Below are 17,751 nucleotides of genomic sequence, written 5' to 3' on the forward strand. Positions count from 1 at the left end.
AAAATTTGTATAATTACTCAAACACAGCCAAATCAACATTCTTAATTGGAATCCCTGTTAGTCCTTTCAAAAGTCAGGAAGGCTGTAATTGCCAGAAGATGATATAGCTGGAAAATTTTATTTGAAGATTATAAACCTACTTTTTGAAAGAGTCCAACCGTCTACAGCGTGACATAGTCGAATCGAGTACCAATAAAAAGTTATCTTTGTTCTGTGCTCGTCGCGAGTCTTTGGATCGCATCAAAGCAGCTTCAAGTTATTAATGAAACGTTCACAATCAATTTTATTATAATATATGATATATGAAGAATGTATTCTTAAGCAGTATTTGCTTGGTAATATATAAAACACCACAAATATTTTAATTGCAAAAAACATTAATATAACATAGAACCATAGAAATTGATTCTATACATATTATCAAGTACTGACTTCGTAAAGGAAGTGCTACGCATGTCTTAGAACCCAAAGATTTTAAATAAAATTCTCGGGAAAAGAAGGCGGATGTACTCATTATGAAATAATCGAAGCAATGTTAACACGACCTCAAACGCTTGACTCGATACGAAGGTATCAAATAAACGATGAGCGAATACTCCAAAATGTACGGCATTTGATATATTTTAATTTTGCGTGATATTTCCTACACCTACACCAAAATATTCGATCAATGTTGTTTATTTTTCAATGGCTTTAAATTAGTGTTAGGATTTTGACTTTCGGATAAATGCGTTTCAACGTTGTAAACAGCGTTTAATATTTATCTTAACCGAATTCAGCATTGAGAAAGCTGGAAGCGAATTAAAAATAATCGAACCATATTAACAGACAAAATGGCGGATATTTATGAACTTGAGGATATTTGATCAAATAATAATAATTTAATTTTTTTAGGTAATTGATGTCTGTTTCATTTGATGTTTTAGCTAGTTGTTTAAGAAAAAAACTGTATAAAATACAATGTTTAGAAAATAAAACATCTCGGATGTAAAAATTCAATTATAATAATAATGCAGACAGACAGCAAAATGTCAACAGTCGTGCGTTGGGATATTCACGAATATAAAAATGTAAATTATTATGATGATAGCCTTTTTTACATTAAATGACATTTGAGACATATCAACTGTCTCTTTCTGTTAACGCTTATTTACGATATGATGAAAAGAGATACATTTGTGATGTGGTTTAAGCAATACGATTGACTTACTTCGTGTGAATGGACTAGAGTATGAATAACAAGTTGAAGACATCTTTTGTGAGGCTACGAGTTTTACCAAATGAGGTCATAAGTGTAATGGGTACATCCGGCTTCAAAGAGCCTGGGGGTCAAAATCCATATAGAACAAATATTAATCAACATTTATTTAAAACAAACCGCTGTCAGTTGTAATGTAGTAATTATCAATTTTAGCATCAGAAAAGTGTAACAAAGCTTTGTTACCTAAGCTTTGAAGTATAGATGTAAAGACTGCAAAATTTATTAGTATACAGTCGAGGTTAGAACACACAACTGAGATTTGTAGGTATATATAATATATTTTGTATACATGCTGAAAGTACGTAAGCTAACATGGAAACATCTTTTGATAGATTTTGATATGATCATTCAATGTAATTTGCCTTCGAGAGTAATAAAACGATTCCGTATCATGTGAATCAACACCAGAAATTCCTTTTTAAGCAAACACAAGTTCCTTTACTTTAAATACTATATCTCACAAACTAATTGAACGACGGTTGTCAAATTTATACTCGTATCTTTTGAAGGTTAGGTCAAACTAATTTGTTCCAGTCTATGAACTTTTCAGCCCAAGTAATATAAATTATTATGCATTAAGTTTGTTTACTATTGCGAAGTGCAAACAGCAAAACTAGATATTACTCCGCGTAAGACGCAACCTAATGTCCTACATACTATAGGTAATGATTTTTAAAACGCGTACATCTGATTCATTTAACTATTACGTATTTATGTAACAGCAATTAATATGTGGTAATATTTGCTGATGGATTAACGACAGTTACAGCTGTATTTGGAGGGTAATGGTCGCTCTCGTGGTTTTAATGGATGCTAAATATCAGGAAGTCCGATAGAATCAATAATAAAATCATAAGAAAGCACACGTCATAACTAGAATACGAAGATTGAAATGTGAATGGGCTGGTCATATAATAAGAGGTATAGAAAAGTGGAACAAAAAGATCATCAAGTACTCAAGAAATAAGAGAAGAGAACGAGGTACGAACGAGGACGAAATAATAACCGTAACTGGGAAAATATGGACAAGGAAAGCTCAGAACAGAACAGAGTGGAAAGAAATGGAGGAGGCCTTTGCCAAAGTTGGGCAAACAGATAGGTTTCGGTGTCACCAATTCATGCCACTAGTTTAAGATTTCAATTATGTAAAATTCTATCTGAATGAAGGCTTATATTATTATTATTATTACAGCTGTATGGATGTAAAAGAAGGGCAGAATATCATATATCTAGATTTATGTTGTAAAGAATTCCATTAAATTATTCCATTTGTATATGAAGTTGTATATAAACTGTGAGTCAGTCATATTTCGAAACAATTTACAAAATAATATAAGAAACTAGCTGACCCGGCAAACGTCGTTTTGCCATGTATATTATTTCCAGGAAACATTTTTTAGTTCAATAAAAGTAACCTATCTACTATAATAAAAAAATAAGGGTTGATCGCAGAGGGGTTGCAATTAAGAGTTGTATGTATTTTTGTATGCTGTATCATAAAAATAAAAACAATTGTCTAAAAAATAGATTTTTTTTGGGGTGGACACCCCTATCATTTAGGGGTTTGAAAGATAGATAGTAGCTGATTCTCAGACTTACTGAATATGCATAAAAAAATTCATAAGTATCAATCGAGCCGTTTTGGGAGGAGTATGGGAACGATCATTGTAACACGAGAATTTCATATATATAGAGATGATACATTTTGTATCTTTTAAGCTCAGTGAACATATTTAGTAGGTAGGTATATTGATTTTTATAAGGATAAAAACACTTTTCCTGTTAATAATAATCTAAATCTTATGTAAATTTGTAGGATTCTGTACATATGTTTTTGACACATTTTGAAATTTCTTGACAGTAACTTAAATTAAAACAAAATGTTTATTATGAATAATGATAATTAGAATATTTTTAAAATGGTGTATATGATAAATTTACATATAAAGCAAAAAAGGTTAGGCGACTGATTTAATGCGACGTACAGGTGTATAGTGTAAACAGGTATTTTACTGACTATATAAAATACAAAAATACGAATGTTACACAGCGATAAAAAATTAAGTGAGTAAAGTCAACTTCTTCAAACTACAATAATAGTTCCGGAATGATGATCGTGTATATATAGAAAGCAAGGAGGCTACATTATTTTGCATGCCACCTACTAAATACACATAAGGGTTAAAAAATATGCGACATTTGATACAATTTTAACTTAGAAAGTAAAGTTTTTGTTATTATTTTAAATAATTATTTGGTCAATTAAATTAAAACTATTTTTGAAATAATATTTTTGAAGGCCAAGATTATAGAATTCTATTCAGTATTTTTGGAATTAATATTTAGTTATTATTATACACATATTATCGCCTTAAATGAGATTATGAGATACGCGTCTTGAAATTTTTTTAACTGTCTTGATTTTAAGAATTTCTTTTTACTGAGTTAAGCTGTAGAGAGCGACAAACATTACTTACTTCATCTCATTAATATTTAAAGAAAAAGGTTTAATGAAAAGGGTTAAAAAGCTAGTTTTACGCCCACGGATATATTTAAAGTATGGAAATAAATCATGACATGGGACATAAACAATTGAAGGCATAATGGATCAAAGACTAGACTGGATCTAAAGCTTCGCGCTTTTTATACACAGCACCACTAGCCATAGTTTAAATATGATAGTTAACACGATGCCAACCGCAATCATCACACGTCCACAGATACAATATCCTTTATTTAAGTGGAAATAAATCATGACATGTAGTAATAAAACTAGTAATAATTCAGTTTAAAATTATTTTGTTTCAAATTGTCTCTGTCAGGTTTCCTTATTATATTTTTATCACTGTACCGTGTTAATTGTGCACGTAAAAACAAAATACTGTATTACATTAATTATTATTAGGTTAATAAATGTAGGATTATGCATGCCAAAGAAGAAAAACACCAGACAAACGACAAAATGGTTTATTTCAGAGTATTTCTTGTTTGGCATATCTACCATAGTAGCAAAAACAAATGCATAAAGCCAAGTCACCCATATAATTCACTGGAATTATGGTCTTAGAATTGAAAGTTGATTCTTCAATTATAATATGGGTGGTGTATTGTTTGTAAATTTGAAACAAAATAAATTTGAACGAAATTATTACTAGTTTTATTACTACATGTCATGATTTATTTCCACTTAAATAAAGGATATTGTATCTGTGGACGTGTGATGATTGCGGTTGGCATCGTGTTAACTATCAAATTTAAACTATGGCTAGTGGTGCTGTGTATAAAAAGCGCGAAGCTTTAGATCCAGTCTAGTCTTTGATCCATTATGCCTTCAATTGTTTATGTCCAAATTAATTTCGTTTATTTCAAACTTTCCAGTTTCTATGTTAAAATTGACAAATCTTATCATCATACTAATTTGCTGTGTGAAACGCCAGGATTAAAATCCAGTATTATTGAAAAAAACTTATTCGACATAAATTTATAATATGTTGAATTTGATTACCGAGTATGAAAATTAATTAAATTTGGATTTTATCAAGGTATGTCGGCATATTATTGAAATCATAAACACACTCAAAAAACTCAAGGCACAGCGGCCATTTTTTTGATTCGCTATATTGAGTAATTAATGTAACCTGAAAACCAAAGCGTAAAATGAAATTTTAAACGTAAACATTAAATAATGTTCAAACGTAAACGTAAGTATTATAGTCTCAGGAGACTTGTACAATAAATGCATTATATATTTTGTTATTTACAAGGCATATGTTGAGCCTATGGTACCTAATTACTTCTCGATACTGTACAACAAAGAATATGTTGTTGTGTAAGTGTAACATAAATAATTTCGGTGTCGGCCCCTCATTGTCTTAGCGCCTGTCTGATTCTTCACACATATGGGCGGAGCGGCCAGGTCATGGGTTCAAACAACATTGACATAATAAATGTTTTGGAGTTAATAAGCACAAGCCCTTGTACTTCTTGAGTACATTTGAGTTAAAATTGGAAACTGAGTCATTGTTACTAATAGATAATTGTAGATTTTGTTAGACGAGCGCTCGCAAAGCTATGTAAAATATGAAGATATGTTCTTATAATGAATTTAACAATAAATATATTATTTTTGCATTGGGAAAATTACCAGTAAAAGTACAAACTCATCTTATAGAAAAAACATAACATAAACTGAAAACATTCATCGTAGATTTGACATTATATAAGTATGTAATGTTTGAATTAAAAACTACTAGAGATTTTATTTTTATAATATATAGTGTAATACATTTATATTAGACTCATACAAATATGCAAGCGTTAATAAACGACATACTATAGAACTATAAGCATTGCACCATATTATATGGCATTTAGTTAAGTACCATAAAATAATGTTAGGCGAGCATCTAATTTAACAACTTTTGCTATAACCACTCATTGTATTAAAGGAAAAACCAAGTCGTACGTAATTTTCAAGATCGTTTAAGGCTTTAATAAGGTTTTACAAAGAAAACAGGAAAAGTCAAAACTTATTGAAGATCACCATTTATTATTTTATAAAATGTCTTATCTCCTAACGGGTTTCGAGAAATAAGCCTTATTGTAATGTATTAAGGTGCTAAGTATAAATTGATATTGTGACTATCGTGTTCGTGTTCTCCCGACATTGATTTTAATTGGCCACTACTAAATGGTTGGTTAATAGCCAAGGTACTTTGAGTATTTACATGTGTAAAAATGAAGTTCCTTGTACTGAATAAATCATATGGGTTACTAATAAAAATCTAAATTTACTTAAAAATCCTCCTTGTAAATCGTAAAATGAAAAAAAGTTCTGTTATTGTAAGAAATGTCTTACGCCCAAAATTAATAATGTATCCTCAATCTAAGTCTAAATCTAATCTTGGATTGATTCATATCTAAAGATCGATCTCCAATCTGCATACCAATATAACACATTTGCTACCCGATTATTAATTTTGGCCGTTAGTGATGCTAGCTAAATAAATTTGTTAATGTTGGATCCTTCATATATAATAAATGAAAATCATTATAATTATAGTCAGGGAGCACACATTTCTGCATCAGTTCAGGTACTGTTTCCATTCGTCACAGCTGGTAGAAGGCCTCATAGAGCGAGCGGGGAAAACTGGATGAATGTTGCTCATGGCAAAGAGAAATTAAAAAAATTACAGAAGATTTTTATTCCAAAAGGGGCCATTGAGTTACAAATATTAGAGCGCTAACAAAACTAACCTCAATTTAATTTAGAACTTAAACTAACCCAAATTATACTAAGAAATTTAAACTAAACAATTATATGGATAAATTAATAAAGTCCTAATAATAATAACAATCGTTCGGTCAAGCGTCAACATGTGATGATGAGCATGCTGTGATGGAGGATGTGAGTAACAATGGCAATTTTTCTCGTCTGTTCTACGCCGTTGATTTGAAAACTGTTAATTAGTGTAAATTCAAAACAATTACTATACTGGCGTTCATAAGTGTATATTACCTGTTACACCTTTTTGATTTGATTTGAACTATCCTTTCATCTCACCAAATCTGAATCCTCCTAGGTTTAAACTGGGCTCGTCAAGTGTTTGAAAATCAGGTTGTTGTAACCGTAATACTTACTGAGCGTAAGAATAACGTAACGATAATAATATCGCGATTAGATCAGTTACAAGGTTCTATTAAGTTAAAAATGGTAGGTTTTGACGCAACAACTTCCGAATTCCATCATAGAGATAGTAGGTTAGTAGGCCAGGGGTTTTATGTAATGATATATCTTAAAACCCATTTGTCAAACATGACATCTTGTTTTGTAATATTTGAGTTAAATTGATAGCAAGGATAGGCCGGTGGAAAAAGAAATCGAAGAATGAGAACCATCACAAAAACCGTTTAATGTCAATTTCGAAGTTCCGAATGATAACGAGGGTTTGTACATTTGGGCTTGGATAGGGTTAATGATAAAATGGCGCTACAACTTTCAATGGATTAATTACGAGGTTAAAACTGCTAATACTAGAATAAAATATTTTTTTTAGCTACAACTTCGAGCTTCAACTGTATTTTGAAACTATGAATTTTCATCACGATCAGCCAATTCGTTTAGGAGTCAACTTATACATATTTTGCGTAGCATTTAAAAAGTGCAAAGGAATACAAAACAATATAAAAATATATTACATAATTGTGATAAAAAAAATCAAAGTGGCTTTTGAGATGGATACATTTTGTGATAAGCATTGATTTTAATAAATAAAATGAAGGAATGTGTTATATAATGCTCTAATACGGTCTCGTAACTGGATTTTGATCGAAAACTACCGTTCAACCTTCGAAATTATGTTTATATCATTAGCTTCCGGGCGTAATTTATAATAACTATTAGTGTGTGTTGGCACAGTTGTGGTAGCCTAGATAAAAGCCAGTAAGCCTTTATTAGATTTAATACTTTATACATTAAAATGTTATAAAATTAATTTATCTACAACTCAAACATTGCATTTAATTATTAAGAGATAAAATAATAAGAAGAAAAATACTTTCTTCGATTTTCCATAAAACACAAAAACTTCAAACGCACGTATCAGGCCGCGTGTCAATTGTCAATGTTTGTTGGATAATAACATTGTTTCGTATTTCGTTATACATTCTAGTTCTGTAGTTTTCTTGATGCTATTTTTTTTCTCAGAACTTGCAGAATTTCTAATAATATACATATAGTATATAATGTTTAAAGAACTTTATTTCTCATTACAAAAAATGTATTTTATTTACATGATAAACTTAATATGTATATACGAATGAGATACAAGTCGCCCCACAGCCATCCCAATTTTAGTCCTCTAAGCTCATTCTGATATGTTTCTTTAATTTCCTTTTGAATTGGGTAAGCGCGCAAATACTACGAATTTTAGACGGTATTTATATCGTTGTAATAACACAAAAGTCTGAATTTACCTTGAATATTAGAGGATTTTTTTATTATATTTAAGTTTAATTAATTGGATAATTAATCTCATCTTTTGTAACAGAGATTTTAAAAACACGGTTTATATTTGCATACTAAAAAAGGCTTTAGCGGAATTGCGCCTCAAATAACACCAGTCTCTGTTAATCACACTTCATGTATTATTATAGCGATATAAATATCAATCAATTTATGGAAATTTCCATATTCATGTTGTTTTCATAATAATATAGTATCAAAGGATCAAAAATATTAATTTGATAAAGTATATTCGAGAATTCTCGAAATATGCTTAGTTGCCAATTGCCATACATCTTAGGGGATTAGTGACTAACTTTAAGTATCTAATAAAACATATAAAGAGACACTAATTTACAAGTGCTAAGTTATAGTGTCGCTGCTGGAATTAAGACTTTTAACGATTTTGTTTCGAAACAGAAATTCTCTTAAGGATTTGAAAACATTGAGAAAACAAAATAAATATATTTTTTCATATAAAATATACCACAGGTATACTTAATAATCAATATTTTAGAATCATGTTATTTCGTTTGCGTTTTACATTATATGACTAGATGCTCTTCTAACGGACAGTATACTCAATTACTGACCATCTTAACTAGTTTCAAGTGAATGGTAACTCGGATCTTACATAACTCATATTCAGGAAGTGACAAGTGTACTATACGATGTAATTTGTGCACTACGCAATATGTAGTATCACCTACTATCGCTGAGTTCCCTGAGAATATGGTCAAGTGCTTGGAACCAATATTCCAATTTGGAAAAGACAATCGTTGTGAATGTTTACGGAAAAAGGATCGACAGGATCGAATGACCCATACCGATACCTAACTAAAAGATTAGTTACAAATACGCAAAATACGTTAAATATTTATTCTAATGCTCGATGCATACAAATCTTTACCTGTAAAGATGACTTTGCTTTTCGTAATGAAAATAATACCAATTCGTTTTGCGTTAGTAAGACACGCTTGTTGAAAAGTGATTGTCTCAAGTCCAGTAACGGAGGTGCGCATGTGTGCCTTATGTCAAATTGGGAGGTGACTTTTCGTATTTTCAAAATGTACCTATTTGACAGCATAAAGTGATGTTATTTTGTTTGTATAGCTTTAAATGCTGCCAATTATATATATAATAAATAAATTTGTTACACGGTCCTAACATTCTCCAGTTCAAACAAATTGTATGACTCTAAACTAAGCGATTAAAAAGAGTGGCGGAAAGTTTATTGCCAGTTCTTCCTGCCCGCTCTACGGCCTTGACTTCCGAACTGGTAGTAAATGTAAATGTATAATTAATTTAACTTCTTTTCTTTTCATAGGTGTATTTACCCTTAATAATAAAGTTATTTTGAGTTTGAGCATGCTTGTTTAATCATTTATTATACGCATGTTCTACGCCCTTGGTTAGAGAACTGGCATTAAATGTAATATTAGAAACATTTCATATACATTTCTTTTTGTGTACATTGTGTTACCTATATGAAGAACGAATTTGAATTTATTATAACTATGTTAAGGATATTGTAAATTACTAAGTTTTTAGCCTTATATTTTTTCAAGTTAATAACCTTCCTCAAATGTACTATTTTAATTGTAAATATTATATTTTGTTTGACCTTATATGCAACAATTTATTTACAAGATTTTTGCATAAACTATATTAAATTTTATTACTTGAGTGGCGCGGAAGGATTGTTGATTGCTTTTATGTTACCTTAACATTTGTACTTTCCTACAAAAATGTCAGTTTTGACTTGCAACGTGACCTCTGACATTGCCCGCCCGGAATTGTTTGTCATAAACCTTGGTAATCTACTTTCACAGTCATTTGCACTGATCTAACAACGCGTACTTCACTACGTGTATTCCGTTAAACCAATTTAGGAATTTGTATATAGACAAACGGGCAAGAGGCCCAATACGAGATTGATAAATAATAACATAAGATAACTTGGGGATGATGGACATATATATATATTTATATAATTCAATAGGAATAAGCAAAAAAGCCCTAACAGTAGCTCTTTATATAGCAATATAGTATATATAGCTCTAATGAAAAGATCTAATTATTTAACAACTAAATCAGCGTTTGCTGTATTGTATCTTCAAGTAAGTATAAATGTAATAAATAATACAACTAATACTTAGAAGATACATGTTAAAATATATAGAAAATATACTTTTCTAGGTCGGTCCAGCATCGTGATGCATATCATTTATTAATGTATTTTTATAACCGGAAATAAGCAATGAAACGCTTGTAAAAGGAAATCTAGAAGAATTTTTAATTTAAAACTGGATCCGCGAAAATAAATATGGAAATATTTTAATTACATTTGTAACAGAATGTTGTCGTCTGACTAGAAGGTCAATACCAAACTAATTTAGGATGACCTTATAATACGTATTATGAAGCATGTTTATGGATTTTGCACGGCGAATTATTAAGACGTAATAATGTTTTGTAGAGGTTTTTTAAATCGTTAAACCTATATTATTTTTATATATTCGTAAAAACGGAATGAATATATATAGAGATGAATCAGAAAATACCATTGAACTCTAAAGGTTTTTATAATTGAAAATAATTGGAAAAATTCCACTGATAAACTTTAAAGCTTGTGAATGCAACTTCAATGCAAAGAATGTTTAGTATATAGTAAAAAAAACAGACGGTGAATAAATAAGCCTCACACACATAAAAGTTCGTCTTTCGTCTCTTTCTGTAAACTTGTGGAAACGCTGTTTTGGAAAAGATTTAAGTGAATTTAAGTGAAATCGGAATACTGGAACAATGCATTGAAACATGTACAATACTTGTGTCATTTACTGATTGAATTTCACCCTTTTAAACCACAGCGACAAAACATCCTTTTAGAAACCACTGATTGTAATTTAGTTTATACAACATAATTTGAATCGAAAACAATTAAAATAATTAGATTTGTATGGTACGGTAATTTAAGCTACCAGCTAATGTACGCTCATTCATGTACACTCCACATCTTAAACGTTTTAATATAATATTATGTTCGGGGAAAAGTCTTTACGCATTATAGTATGTATGAACTTGTGATAAATCTCTTTGGCTATACTATTTGTATCTGGCTGGTTTTGTTATGATTAAAAGTTTAAATTTTAAAAAATATAATTCCAAATTCAAATTAGGAAAATGTGTGATTTTTATTTATTTTTCGTACTGTCAAGATGAGTGAATCTAATGAAGAAATTTGATACATTTTAAAATTTTACTATAAAAATATATATTTACTATAAAATATAGATTCTGAACTCTACTGCGGACAATTAATGAGATTAAAGCAAGAAGTTGAGAGAAAGCGGCCGGAATTAATCAACAGAAGGGGTGTGGTTTTTCATCATGATAACGGTAGACCTCACACATCTTTAGCCACTCAGCAAAAATTAAGAGAGCTTGGCTGGGAGGTGTTAATGCATCCGCCGTATAGTACCTTTAGATTTCCACCTGTTTTGGTATCTTCAGAATTCTTTAGGCAGTGTCAGGTTAACATGACGAGAGGACTGCCGAAACCAATTGTCGCGGTATTTTGATCAGAAGTCCCAAAATTTCTATAGCAATGGGATCATGTCCCTACCTACAAGATGGCAAAAAGTTATCAAACACAATGGTACCTACTTACTACTTTAGTTAAATGGAAATAAACTATATAAAAAATGTTGTGTGTTTTTTTTTAATGCGAAAAAACTTTTTCCCTAACCTATTTATACCAAGAAAAACACCTAAGCGTTAAATTTTCTGATGTTAGCTCTCGGTCTAAGGTTAGCTTACGAAAAAAGTCCAATCTTTTCTATCTAGGTCTTTCTAGGTCCAAGACATTTGACCGTTAGATTCTATCTTTCGTGCAAAGACCTGACGTCACTTTAGAGAGATATTTGGGTCTGAAATAAAGCCTGGAATGCTGGAATGTGAGGTGACTTCTACATACCCCTGTACTATCCGGAGGTACGGGGTACAGAAAAAGGTTATCAATTTGTTTGTGATAATATTAATTTGTACCTTACAAACATATTGTAAAATTGATATTTTATTTTAATTTTGCTACACCATTTATATACTTGTTTATTCCATACATATTATTTATTTAAATACGTACACTACACACGATAATATTAAATACATGAGACACACAATATCGATTTGGCCTTTGCAGTCATAAATGCCCTAGGTACAAAGAAACCGAATTCTTGGAGAACACTTGGGTTGCTCAATCATAATATAGAATTTTTTGCTGAAACGCAATGAAACCAGTTTCATCTGCTCATCCTCTTTTCTGACATAGAACATTATTTATATGAGATAAATAAGTTATGGCCCATTAAAATAAATATATTAAAATTATGTATTTATTCATGAACATTATGTTAACTGTTAATATTCGAATAAGATATAAGATTTCCTAGATTGTGATTTTTGAGTTCCAAATGGTGTCGAGCGAAAGTTCAAAAATGACCCATACAATTATTTTGTTAGTTGTTTAGTAGACTGTGTCTTGTAAAAGTGTACTTTCTAGACATATAAATAATAAAACATTTTGAATACAGTTATACCCAGATCTATGCATGCGATAAAAACATCTTCCCATTTAAAATCGAATGGTTAATGTTTAGGTTACTTGAAGTAATTGTTTTCTTTTTAATAAATTTGAGAGCATACAGAAGTTCTGACGTTTGATATTACTTAATAATTTAGTTATCTAAACATGCCAACAAATTAACTTTTACTAAACTAGTATTTGGGTCTCGGGTCTTTTGTTTGTTTGACAGCAGAGTTTGCGCAAATAGAAATAAAAAACAATGGTGTGTACATTTGTTTTCCTTTTTATATTAGCACTTATGCCTTAACCAAATGGCCAATTATCAGTATTGGAGTATTTTCATGGAGTCCCCAACTAAATGTACTTCAAACAATATAGTACTTCCTTTTGGCATAACGTAATAATAATGCAATATATATTTTATACATAAAGATTTTTGTTGTTTGTGTGTTATGACCGAATAAATTTTCTTTCTAAAAGCTTCTTAAGGGATCAGCCTTCTGTGCCTGACACACGTCGTCGTTTTTTAGGTTTACGACAAGCAAGTGTCATTACGATATATCCCTTCACCGTACAAGTGAGTGTTGCGTACATAGAAAGGAACACAGCAGTGATTCGAACACACGAATGGATTGAAAGGTACACGCTGAAGACATTTGTTCAACGAACTAACGAACGGTGTGTATTTATTATTCTTTGGATAATATTTTTTGAATAAAAACGTCAAGGATTTTAACATAATGCAATTAATATTAATCATACCTTCTTTAAAATAATCTTCAAAATAAGCTTCCACGCGAGTCATAAACTTTAAAACTATCTTACACGTCATAGCCATTATATTAACGTGAGAATTATTTTTTCTCTCGGGTATTAAAATTTAAATAAAACTAAAATTAACATTACAATTGTTATATTTTAATTGGGTTTTAATTAATTCTTTGGAGCGCTTACAAAACGAAATGATCCATGTAGGACCGCGATTAATTCATTTACGAGATTTTAAATGCTTGGGAAAATTCTCATGATAACATTGGAGTTTTTTGCGATTTATCAAAGGCTTTTGACTGTGACCATCATGAAATCCTTATCAAAAAAGTTCAACAACAGTGGCTGGTTTAATACAAATATTCTTTAAACAAAAAGAAGACAAAATGTATTAAATTTGTAACTACAAATGTAATAAGTAATAATTCTCAAATAATAATTAAAGCTGAGGAAATAGACTTTGTTGATGTTGCGGTGTTCTTAGGAATTACTTTAGATAGTAAACTCCAATCCAGAATAGGCTAAGTTTTGCAGCGTTCCCAGTGAAAAAGATCTTACGGATGAGAATACAGTAAAGCTCGTTTATTTCAGCTATTTTCATAGCATCATGTCATATGGTGTTATTTGTGGAGTAATGCAGCTGACATTAAATCGATTGTAGTGCAAAAGCGAGCTATAACAGCGATCTGTGGGCTGTCCCCACGGGAGTCAGTCCGAAGGACGTTTAAGGAATTACATATTTTGACTTTGGCAAGTCAATAAATTTATGAGAATATTTTGTATGTGCGGAGAAATATAGATATTAAAAAAAAATAGTAGCTTCCATAATTATAGTACACGTAATAAAGACAAAATTAGCGCACCAACCACAAGGTAATTGCATAAAACGAGTAATTATTTCAAGTCAAGTCAATTGTATACGTTTTAAATACCTAGTGAGATACAAGTGTTGTCAATAAATAAATTTAAATCGTACATTGAAGTAAAACTGCTTACTAAGGCGTATTTTAATAGAAATGAATATTTAAACGACCCTAGTGCTTGGATATAAATTGCTCCAGTAAAAAGAGGTAACACGACTGAAACTCTCAGGGTCTCTCATTACCGGGTCTGGGGCGATCGTCAACATCCACGACTGCTTTAATGTAAACTGGGAACAAACCGTGATCCATGTGGTATCAAACTATTTCAGTATAATTAGTATTATTACTATTTTATATAGCCAAGTTCACATTTCAAAGATCGTCATGCTCGTTTATATGTCATTGCTTGTGGCGGCGTCCATGGCGAGGTGACTTTGGTGACTGTTCGTACTTGAATTCGTGTATGCGGTGTTAGTTATTTTGACTATGTATTTGCGTGTTGTTCCCACGAGAATGTAAGTGCGTGCTCCTATTACATCATGCTTCCTGTTAATATGCTCTTTAAAAATCTGAGACATATCTTTGTTATTAATTAAATTTATTATTGTTTATTACTTAAGCTGTCATGTGGAACATAGTGTAATGGTTGCAGCTCCTTACAAACGTTGTGTAGAAAAAAACTTGGCGATTAAAAAGAGTGGCGGAGAGCTTATTGTAAGATTCTTTCTTTTGTTCTACGTCCTTGATTTGAGAACTGGCACTAAATGTAAAATTAGAAGCATTTTATGTATATTTCTTTTTTTGACTTTCATAAGTGTAGATTGTGTTACCTATATGAATAAATGATTTTTGGCTTTGACTTTGATGTTTGACTTTTGATAAAACTATCGAGTGGATTTTTAGACGGGTTACACTAATAGATATTTTTTAGCTAGGTTTCAATTAAGTTTTATGTACACCCTCCTTAAAGCCTCAGCTAGCATCCGAATACTGGGCGGTGAGATATCGAACGATGTTCAGTTTTGCGGTTATTTGGAAGGGTAGGATAAATTTGCCTCTAACCAGCCCTTAAAAGACCGCCTCGTGCGAGCCTTCTGGTAATGTGTCCATGTATCAATTAACATCAGATGAGCTGAGATATTAAAAATGTCCAAAATATACGTAATTCACGCGGGCGAAGCTGGTTGGTGATGGGCAGAAGTCTTGTAAGTCCAGATGTGGCATGGCGCAAATTATTTTCTATGTCTATCTAGCTTGAAAGCCAAGAAGGTCATGAGGTCATATTAGTAGGCTTTCTTTACCTTGATACAATTATTGTTTCACCGTAACCTAGACTTCCAGGCTAAATGCATTGTAGCAAACATATCCATAGAGAATATATTTTCATCTTGTTCGCTTTAAGTGTTGAGTTAGGTACTTATTATTTGGAAATTTAAGAATTGTTGACGTAAATTTTACATATTATTATATATCTTTTTTAATTCACTAAAGTTGAACATGAAACGAAAAACAATGATTTTTGAAAATATTAATAAAAACACCAAAAAAAATCGTAAAACAAGGAAAACACATTTCCACAGACATCGTAAATAAAATGTAAAAAAGTAGCTTATATAAAGAGATTTATCTCCTCCAAGTTGTTTCCTACCAAAACTATTTCAAATACAACCACAGTCACTAAATTAAGCCCAAACAACGGTATTCCAAACTTATCTAGGTAAAAACAAAAAAATACTTTCTCCGTTAAAGTAAAGATGCTAATAAAATAAAAAGAGGTTAAAAATCGTAAACAGAAAACAACACACTTTTCCACGAACGTCGTAAACGAAATGTATAGAAGATGCTTATATAAAGGAATTCCTCTTCTCCAGATTGTGTCTTAACAAAAATATTTCAAATACAACCACAGTCACCGAATTATCTAGGTAAAAACAAAAAAAAAACTTTCTGCGTTAAAGTAAAGATGCTAATTACAGATTTTCCATTTACCATTATTATTCGTATAAATAATGTTGTTTTTGATGAAACGGAACTTGTAATTCAGGGTGAATTTCATGAGAAGAGTTGGCAGTTGCATCTTATATTTAATACTGGTTTGAACTGCTTGATAGAAGACATAACGATACGTTTATATTCTCCTGAATTTTATACATAGATATTTGTATGTGTAAAACAGAAGAATAACAAAATACTGATTAAGATTTTCAGTGTAAAATGTTGAATACTAGGGCTTTTCAATACCATATGTAAATTTTATTCTTTGATTATAAAATATTAGTGATTATCCAGATCCAGCAAGAATTTAATACCGAATAACATTACCAACATTGACGTTTCTATGCTTATTTTAAACTAAAATTCAGTGACATTTATATTTACAGATTTCAGTGGTGGCAAGTGGCACACGAAAAACATACGATTTTTTTTTTATTATTACTATATAGGTTAAAAAATTGTAAATACTGTAAATTTCATAGTTATGATTACTAATTATATTTATACAATACGTTCTAAACATTGGTTTATTAAAAAGTTGGAATAAATTCAGTTATTTGAGGTAAGTGTAAATAATTTGGAAATAAATATTTTGAATGTGCTGTAAATTCAAATAAAACCATTTATACATCCTGTTATGTCCAATGTTAATAATATTTAATATTATTTAATTAAAATTAACATAAAGCACTTACATTAAAACGCAATAAACGTAATTTCCGGAATGTAATACGAGTATAAATCCTTATTAAATTAAACATCATAAATGCAAAATTTAGGTTTCATCATAATACTTGCTTACTAATAAGATAGCATTGAATTTCATAATTTTTTATACTTTCATACAAAACTAGGTTACATAGAAGGCATTATTTTAATAAGTCACTTGTATAGAGTAATAATTTTTTACTAACCTCTTCTTCAATGTGCACACAAAACTTTTCGAAATATAAATATTCGAACACACACAAATTGAACTGCAAACGACGACCTATCGGCTGAGTGGTTTAAAAGCAACTAATCTTTCTCTTAGATTTTCTATGTGCATGCTCAGGCGCAGGCCAAACCGCTAACCTCTTGGTTTTCGTACTCCACAATACTAGGTTATGCAATACTTGTTATTGTGATACTGGGCGATTGTTCTGTTTACGCTTATTTGGGTAAGGCAATCCACTAAATTAAGTAGGCTGTACTTACGCGAAGAAATCCTTTCATTTCTCTGATACGATTATTGGACATTTTTTGGAAAATAAGTGTTTTTTTTTAATAAAATATA

At 30.7% G+C, this 17,751-nt stretch overlaps 1 protein-coding gene across 1 annotated transcript in view; it reads right to left on the reverse strand.

Annotated features, from left to right (window-relative positions):
- LOC123712444 (elongation of very long chain fatty acids protein 7-like) overlaps positions 1-17,477 on the reverse strand; it is a 32,237-nt gene extending 14,760 nt beyond the window's left edge. The window contains exon 1 of the mRNA XM_045665531.1: positions 17,390-17,477. The gene's annotated coding sequence lies outside the window, so the exon portion shown is untranslated. The remainder of the gene's footprint in view (positions 1-17,389) is intronic.
- Positions 17,478-17,751: the final 274 nt, after the last annotated feature.

This window comes from Pieris brassicae, chromosome 7, assembly GCF_905147105.1.
Source record: "Pieris brassicae chromosome 7, ilPieBrab1.1, whole genome shotgun sequence".
Taxonomy (NCBI): Eukaryota; Metazoa; Arthropoda; class Insecta; order Lepidoptera; family Pieridae; genus Pieris; species Pieris brassicae.